The sequence below is a fragment of the Mercenaria mercenaria genome, chromosome 7, assembly GCF_021730395.1.
Source record: "Mercenaria mercenaria strain notata chromosome 7, MADL_Memer_1, whole genome shotgun sequence".
In the NCBI taxonomy this organism is placed as follows: Eukaryota; Metazoa; Mollusca; class Bivalvia; order Venerida; family Veneridae; genus Mercenaria; species Mercenaria mercenaria.
Genome location: NC_069367.1, coordinates 79409746 through 79419002, shown reverse-complemented (window position 1 = coordinate 79419002; position 9257 = coordinate 79409746).

Sequence of the window (9257 nt, the reverse complement as noted above, 5' to 3'; positions counted from 1 at the left end):
AGAATATGGAGCAAGCCGTTTAAATCGATTTGGAGTGTTATTATCATATTATTTTTACATTCCGTTGCCGGCCTCTGTATGATTTGTTTTCCTGCGAAAATATATTTTTCAAAGACAGAAAGAACAGAGAAGAAGACAAGAAGAATTACCGCACGACCACTACAAACGCGACTTTTGTTTTGTGTAGCGTATGTGAGAGTTCTTTTTGTTTTTTTTTCTTTCTTTTTTTGTGTTTTATTTTGTTTGACACTAACCATGTCTCATTCAATTTCGAACAAAAGATTTAGTATACTAGGAAATGGTGGTTGTTAAAAATATAGGATCAATAATGTATTAGATGTTTGAAATATAAATGTTGGAAAAGTCTAGATGTATTTTTGATTTTCTGTCACAATTAACAGGCTGATTTATATATAGGTACCTTGGCAGTATCGCGGATGTATGTAAAGCATGATAAAATGTTATGAAAAATTCTTCCATCAACATTTTGTTCCAGGATATTTTTACGAATGCGTCACAACTGTTGTTTAACGCAACTAAATACCAAGCCTACTTCGGAAAGATAAAAGTTGTTATACCGAGGTCCTGGTCTTCACAATCACAATATAAACTTCTTCCTGCTTTGTCCACTTTAAAAACATATATCAACATAGACGAGGGCCGAATAAAGATACCGCATGTGCGGTCACGGACTAACACCTGTGGCGAGGAGGGCTGGTATATGTACATGTATTTAACACCCTCCTTTCTCCTGGAAACCGATATCACTGAATGGGGAAAACATGGTAAAATCTTTGTTTTCAAACATTATACTTTATTGTCTTAAAATGTTACACGGTGTAAAACAGCATATAAGTAGGTACTTTCATATAGGCATAATTTGATATTAAGTACATGAACTTCAGCCATTTCAGTAGAATACAGTGTCTCAAATGCATAATAATAGAATTTGTAAAAATATCATTCGGCAGTATATAGAGCGATCAAGCAAATAAATTCGAAGTATTCTAAAACAAAAACAAGCTTGATTGTTTTTGTTTGTTTAAAGGCCTAGCTTCACTACTATATAAGTGTCCCCCCCCCCCCCCCACAAATCCAATATACAACTCCCATCTTATCTGCTGCTTATCAGCGATTATGTAACCGTAACTGATTAGAGGGCAATTAGCACAGCAGGGACCCCAACTAGACCATGAAGATGTGTGCAGTGGAGTTGAAAGAAATTATTTTTTCTTCAGTGAATGTGGAATGATAATAATATTTATTATTATTTTGATATTATATAGATAATAATAAATAACTATTACTTTAATTTTATAATAATGATAATAACAATAAATAATCATAATAATAATAATTATTAACAAAACACAAGTATAGTGAAAACTTCAGGAGTTCTTTGTGCTGACAAACAATATTTTCTCTAATTGGAATCTGGGTTTCTTGTATTTATGTAATCAACATTATTTGAACTTAAAATTATTGTGTTCCATCTATACTGAATTTTCATTTTCAGCATATTGCCAAAAGTGACTTTTTTCATGCTTTGCTTTGTAACTTTGAAATGCACATACTGTTTTCAATTTTTAGACAAATGTTATTTACAGTATTCTGCAAGCTTTAGATGAGTGAAATTCACATTTTTCTGAAATATCACAATTCTCCAGACAGACTTTGAAAAAATAAATGGAAAATAAAATCTTGCAAATTTCTTTAAGTAAGTTTATCATTTTTTCATTATTGTGAAAATAAGTTTCTGATTATCTTATTATTGTGTTTGATCAACAAATATTTTTCTTTACATAGAAATGCCCAAAAATGAAACTAGTATAACTTTAAAAGTTATCAATTAAATATTAACTTAAAGTAAATTACATTGTTTCCCCTTCTCACTAACTGATACACTTGTAAGGTAGACTGACTCTCCAATAAACATTGACCCTTGTTTATTGGAACCATACTGTGATGGTCATTAGCCCCCAACTGTGCTGGTGAAGACAGAAATCCCTTGGCCCACTGCCAAAATCTAGGCCTATAATGTTTAATACCGTTTTTCAGTAGCATTTCAGTTATGTAACTGCGGGAAGTTTTCCTAAAAAAGTTTTCATGGATTCTATACTGGTACAAACCTGTTCCCTGCAAGCAATTGCCAACTTCCCCACATAAATCAGAATTGGAGGACAAATGATTTAAGACACATTCTTTATCAATCATCCCTTGGCCCACTGCCAAAATCTAGGCCTATAATGTTTAATACCGTTTTTCAGTAGCATTTCAGTTATGTAACTGCGGGAAGTTTTCCTAAAAAAGTTTTCATGGATTCTATACTGGTACAAACCTGTTCCCTGCAAGCAATTGCCAACTTCCCCACATAAATCAGAATTGGAGGACAAATGATTTAAGACACATTCTTTATCAATCATCACGGAAAACATACGCCTCGCCCAGGGTTCGAACTCATGGCCCTGAGATATGTGCTCTCCCTATTGAGCTAAGCGGGCGTGCTAAAAGAAGCTTGACAGCTCATAACTGTAAAGCGATGAAGCTTTTCTTTTCATAGCATCGTTTTTTTGTATTATATACATAGAATATGAGATTTTAACTTATTGGTTGAGAACCAGGAGCCGGACAAATTTCATATTTTGGCTCATTTACTTCCTGAGATAAAACATAACATAAATGAAACCCACACCGCACAAACAGTTCCTTCCGCCAGGTGTCGAAAAAATGGGTTTCATGGGCCCTCAAATGTGTTCACAAAAAGCAGTAAACTACTGCATTTGCGCAATAAAATCATACCCCGTAAAGACCGAAAGTTGTCTTGTAAACAGTTGAGCTATCATCATACAACATAACGTTATACAGCCTTATATAGAAGTGTTTTGTTGTAGACATGAAGAAAAAACATCCATATTATTCCGATGAATCAACTGCATTACGTCGAAATAAACCGGTTATTACATGTGTCCGGAAACTGGTCCTGTCCGGTAACTGGTTCCTAACCAGTAAAAATTGAGTCACGAATTAATGAATACAAGTATGCATTTCAGAAAATGTAATTGTTCACGAATGGGGGCATCTACGATGGGGACTGTTTGATGAATACCCTGACAGCATCGTCAGACAACCCGCTTTCTATCAACATGCCGGAGAATGGAAACCCGTTAAGTAAACATTAATAAACATAAATGAAGTAGATAATAGAGATGGGCAAATCCGTTAGATTTGCCAATTGATTAATCGGACAAGCCAACCGATTCGGTTGATTGGATATAATCGGATAATCGGTTACTCTAGTTGCTTGTTTTGTTCGTTACACGCGTTTTGTCAACAGTATTTAAAGTCATGTAACGGCAGCAGTAACCTAACAGTGTTCATGGGTTCTGTACCAGTACAAACCTGTTTCGAAGTTAACGCATATCCCACAGAATTTAGAGTGAAGACTAATATTTCAGACACAATGTCGTTTATCAAATAGTCACGGAGAACATACGCCCCGCCCGAGGATCGAACTCGCGACCCCGCGATCCGTAGACCAACGCTCTTACCTACTGAGCTAAGCGGGCGGGCTTACTCTAGTTGCATATCTATAAGTTCACCTTACAGTGTATGTTGTATGTCATTACTTAAGAAATGAACCACACAGACATCAAATATTCTATTTCTTTTGTATCCCTTCATAAACACGAGTAAGTTAACAGCATAAAAGTAAAATATTTGTGAAGATTGTAAACTTCAAATCAGGTACTCGTCTTAATTTCACCAGGGACTTATAGAGTGATATTGTGTTATAAAATCAAAATTATTTGGAGCAAAAGAGTATTAACGATTTATTAATTCTTAGTTAACAACTAGAATGATTTCAATCCCACAAAATAAAAAAATAGAAATAACTTTGCTAATATGCTTGCCTAAGTCTTTCGGCATGCTATGCATACTGTCATACTAATGTCAAGAAGTTAGGTTGATGGTTTTCCCGGCTTGATTTTGTAAACGCCATATATCTTCCAAAATCTTGGTGATCACAGATGACCTCAACTTTCGAGACTTGGAGAAGCCATTTTCACGTTGAGTAGTTTCCCTTGCCATGATTGCCCCAAAGAGCCGTATATACCAGAAAGACAAAGGTCAGAAAGAACTAGATTATCCGTTTAGGGTGCCAAGTAATTAATCGGTCAGGGAAGTGAAGTCGGCGATCGCGCTCATGAATGCAACGTAATTACCACTTTAAATTTCATTTCACGAATACTGATATTTGCGTTCGACGTGAAGTCGTCCGAAAACAAAAGGTAACTTATTGGTCTTACGAATAAATATTTGTTAATGCTTTTCTGTATAAAAGCTGTAGAGAAAATAGCTCTTCAATATGTGCATGAACATGTGACATTTAGCACAGATGGTGCTCATTGCGTACACCAATGTTTATCTTGGGCGTTCTTAAAAGTACGGGCAAGTGAAATCAATACGATTCAGAGCTAGATCTACCTGCAAGAAACGTTTTCGTGTATTCAAACGTTGATCCTGAATAATAGTTTCATTTAAAAATGCACGAAGTGCTCTTACCAAGTGGGTTTTGTGTGTGTGTGTGTGTGTTTTTTTTTTTCTTTCAAATAATGCTATTCGGCACAGGTACGCGGTCAAATGCATCTAAAGTGACGCAATAAGGCTATGATGTCACTTGTGGCGAAAAACAAATGGATGATATAGATCAGCTATCCAGTAATATTTTCCATTCTTCCTATAGATGATCAAAAACACATAAGTAATGTAGACATTTTAAGTCGTTTCTTGTGATTCTGTGGATGGATCGTCAGTTAATGTGAGAGTCACGGATTGGTACGATCATATACGGATTACCCCTTAATTTTTTCTTAGCTTTTGGTGACAGTATCAATTTCATCTACCTTATTACCGGAATACATATTTGACGTTTTATCTTGTAACTGTCTAGTTGATTCTGTTTAGGAATAAACACCCTGAAAACGGTAGACCGTTTTAGCAATGCTGACTGTCTTCAGACATTTAAATCTGTTCTTTTTTTTTCGACGTACGGTGACACAGTCCTTGAGTATATTTGTATTGATTTGTGTTGTACGCTTAACAAGAGCGTGTCCAATCATCGCTTGGTACTATCTGAAACAGTATATATATAAAGGCAAGTTAAGTTAAAGCCTTACGTTTTGAGAAAAAGAAAATCAAACAACACTAATTATAAACATGAAAAAAAGACAGAGTTGTTTCAATTGAAAATTGAACAGCATATAATACATGTATATTACTCTACTAAACAAGTGTTAATATACCATTATCAACATTGAATTCCGAAAAGGGCTGCCTAAAAGGGGTACCAGTTCCGGACATTTTAAGGTCTTTAAATCCTAGCAATTTTCAAAGAACTGTAAGATATGTTCGTTTTGATGCATTTGCAATCGCGTTCGTGGTTGAAATTTCAAATATCAAGGTGGAACACAGTGTTTAGCAATTATTTACTATAATTTCTCTGCAAATGGAAAATGACATTCATTTTCAAAAGGGAACAACTTTTTCAGAATATTTTAAGTATCCGTCGTACGGGACAGTACGGCAGAACATGTCGTGATCAGGTATATAATTGGTAAAAACGTTGTTCGTTTATCAAATATGTCTTTATGATATACTCCTAAACCTTAATATAGTATTCATTCTTTCCTTCTTCCTGTTATCTTTTGTAATTTTGTTTAGATGTCTATAATGAATTATAATTAATCAAATTATTTGGCTAGTTGATTAGCCTGTTTTTGTTTGTATTCGGTATATTTCTTAGCCTTTGAGATAAATTTGATGATGTTGACTGTTATAGTTGTACCTTGAATGCTCTACAATATATATTGTAAATGAAGATTATGATAGTGAATGGCGATTTAAGATGCCACTTAAAGCATTATTTAGGCACAATTTTGCACCTGAAGAAACCATCAACCTTTCGTTACGTAAGCCCCACGGAAAGCCTAATCAAATGAAAAATTCAATTTGCCAATTTCATTTCACTCTACAAATAATGTATTTTATATGGATAAAGTTATATTTTACTTCTTGAGATAATCAATGTTTTTTCTTTACACAAATCCTATATTTGTGCGTTGTATTGAAAAAAATCCATATTTACTATAATGAAACGAATATTTTTAGAACAATACACACTAGTATTTTCATTAGAATCATAATTGCTTCTACCAGTATCAGCAAGTCTCACTGTCACAATGAAAACAAGAAATGTCTTTAAAAAAGTTACAATGTCGCATAAGTCAATGCACTTTTTAAGCTGCTACGACACGTGCATGCACCCTGCACTTTTGCATACGGTTGGGTATTTATATATCAAGACAAACTGAAGCTTTTATTTTGACTTTCTTAATAAGAATTAGTACTATTGCACTCGCCCGGCGTCGGCGTTGCCATTGTTTTTACTAAAGTTTAATATCACTGTTACTATCAAAGAGAACGACTTAGAATAGTTACTTATTGTCGAGGACTACACCATGAAAAACAGAACCAATAATTCTGTTTTGAATTTTGACAGCTCTATTTTTAACTTAGAAAATTTTAAAGGTTTTATAAAGTCAAATGCGTCTGGGTCTGTTAGTGGTCTTTCAGGTGTCACTAGAGAGAGTGACGGTAAACCTGACTGGACTTCTGCAACTCCGCCAGATAAATTTCTCACATGATAATACGGGCAGTACTCGAAGCCACAGTGGTAAGGGGGGAATGGTGAGTGACATTCCCCCTCCCCCGCCATACACACACACTACCACCTACCCCGCGCAAATTTAAAGTTCTGTGTTATTAGTTTTGTTGTTTTTATTATTATCAATTTATTTGTTTATTCATGTTATAAGCCTTTGCATTTTTCTGTTATTTTCAAAGTAGTTGCACTAGTGTTAATATTAACAGGTTTTACAGTACAAGGCAATAAATCACAAAATTCTGACAGTTTAAAATAAAATGATATTTTGCTTTTAAAGGCTCATATAATATCTTTTTAAAACAATTAAACGTACCCCCACAAGAAAAACAATACTTAACTTTATAACCTTTGCTTTTGTTCACATTGTTTTCGATTATTGACACAATAGTCAAATATGCGTAACTTAATGATACGTGCCAAATTTAAGTTCACAAATAAACTTCTTTTTTGAACACTTATATATCAGGGTATAGTTTAATGAAAAAATGCAGAGATAAAAGAACAACCCATATTTTTGAAAATTAATCCCTTTTGAGATGATGTACGTATACAACCTTAAGTTAATCAATGACCCCAATGGAACATCAGCAATGTCTACAGGCTTACATGTAGGTACATTTATGTAATGACATTAAAAGCTGTGTTATATAAGCTAAATAGATAGGAAACTTTCTCAATATGGGCTTTTTATTGATCACAGTGAAATACCTAAAATACAGTAGTCTTTACAGGTATATGAGAAATATATGTGTGATAAAACGTATCAAAACATATTATTATTATTATACCAGATTTGTTGAGCGCCCTTTTCATATGGAATATACGTTCAAAGGCGCTTTACAATTAAACATGTGACACATCGCAGATATGTAGGAAAATAACAAAACATGACATATGCAATCACAAAACTGAAACTGAACAATTTGATTAAACGCCTTTTTTATAAATGATATATTCAATGGCGTTGTACATAATAATAAAAAATAATAGTTATTACAACAATATTATAAATGAACAATGATAGTATTTACAGCCTTATTGTAACAAATAGCCATGACCGCACCCCCACCCTTGCGGTCGTTTTACCCCTATTGCCAATACCAGTGCTTTAAACATCTGGTACGCCCAGACGGGCTGCATATAGTGGTTCAACCTCCCGGTAAATGGTGCCATCATGTACTGTATTAGATAGAAATACCACACACTTCAAGTGAATCCAAAGTCTTGCGAAAAACACACACATAGAACGTCATAACCCTTAAAATGTGACATGATGAAATAAAAGCTGGATTGTCAATTTAGTTAATTACATGATGAATTTTACAGTTAAGAGATCTTCGTCAGCGACGAATGACTTGCCGTAGTTCTGTATTACAAAAATAACAATGGCATATTTATTACGGGTGGAAACAGTCACAGTTGGTATCTATGTGTTGTAGAAATTTTTGAAAAGGTGTGTTTTGAGAGCTCTTTTGAATGAATTAAGTGATGAATCTTTTCTGAGATTGTCAGGGAGAGAGTTCCATAGTTTTGCGGCGGCAACCCTGAAACTTCTATCCCCGTAGGTAACCAGTCGACTTTTTTTGTGGCACAAGGGTTGTTGCTGCACTTGCTGACCTCAGATTTCTAGTTGGCACGTACACCTGCAGTAAGTCTCTCATATACACCGGCGACTGTCCATGAAAGGCCTTGAATGTTTGAATGAGAATTTTGTATTTGATTCTATCTTGTATTTGAAGCCAATGAAGATCTTTAAGTAGAGACCGTACCATAGCTCTTCGCATACTTTGATTTTTCAAACTAAAATGATTTTTACAAGTGCACCGGTTACGATAAAAATGTAAACAACGGACTCTGTCTATGAAACTTTGAAATGAATGGATGACAGTCGATCTTAGTCATAATACTGATTGACAGTGAATGCTAATGACTCCATGTGTTGCAGAAAGGTATTTAGTTTGTAACTGTAATTTCCCATTAATTGAAATTCTCTCAAAACTGGTAAAATAATTACTTATATTTGGACAAATCTTATCGTCTTTGCCGTTCGGCAGCTGCAAAAAGGGCAAATATAAAATATTCAGTGTAAGTAATATTTCACTGGTACTGCCAGTTAGTAAGTTCATACTCTGAACAACACGTCAGAGAAATTTGGGCAGATTTGACCAATTATGACGTTGGCAGCATTAGATTATATTTTTCCTTTACACAAAAAATGCCGTTAGGAAACAAAGCGAATACGCCGATAATCCGGAGTTAACCGATTATTGTTCCAGTTCACGCAATGTAATCCAGCAATTAAACTGCATAGCTATTAGCTACAGCTGTTATAGGGAAGTGGTAGAGTGTCTGTCTTAGGTGTGAGAGGTCCTGGGTTCGAGTCCCAGTTAGAGCTGAACTATTTAGATTCTGCTAAAGCATAGTTTTTCTGTTAATAGACGGTTCCAGATGTTCTAAATTTTTAGCACACACACAGATTAAAAGACTTTTAATCAGCCAGTTAGCTGACGATACAACATTATTTTTACACAAT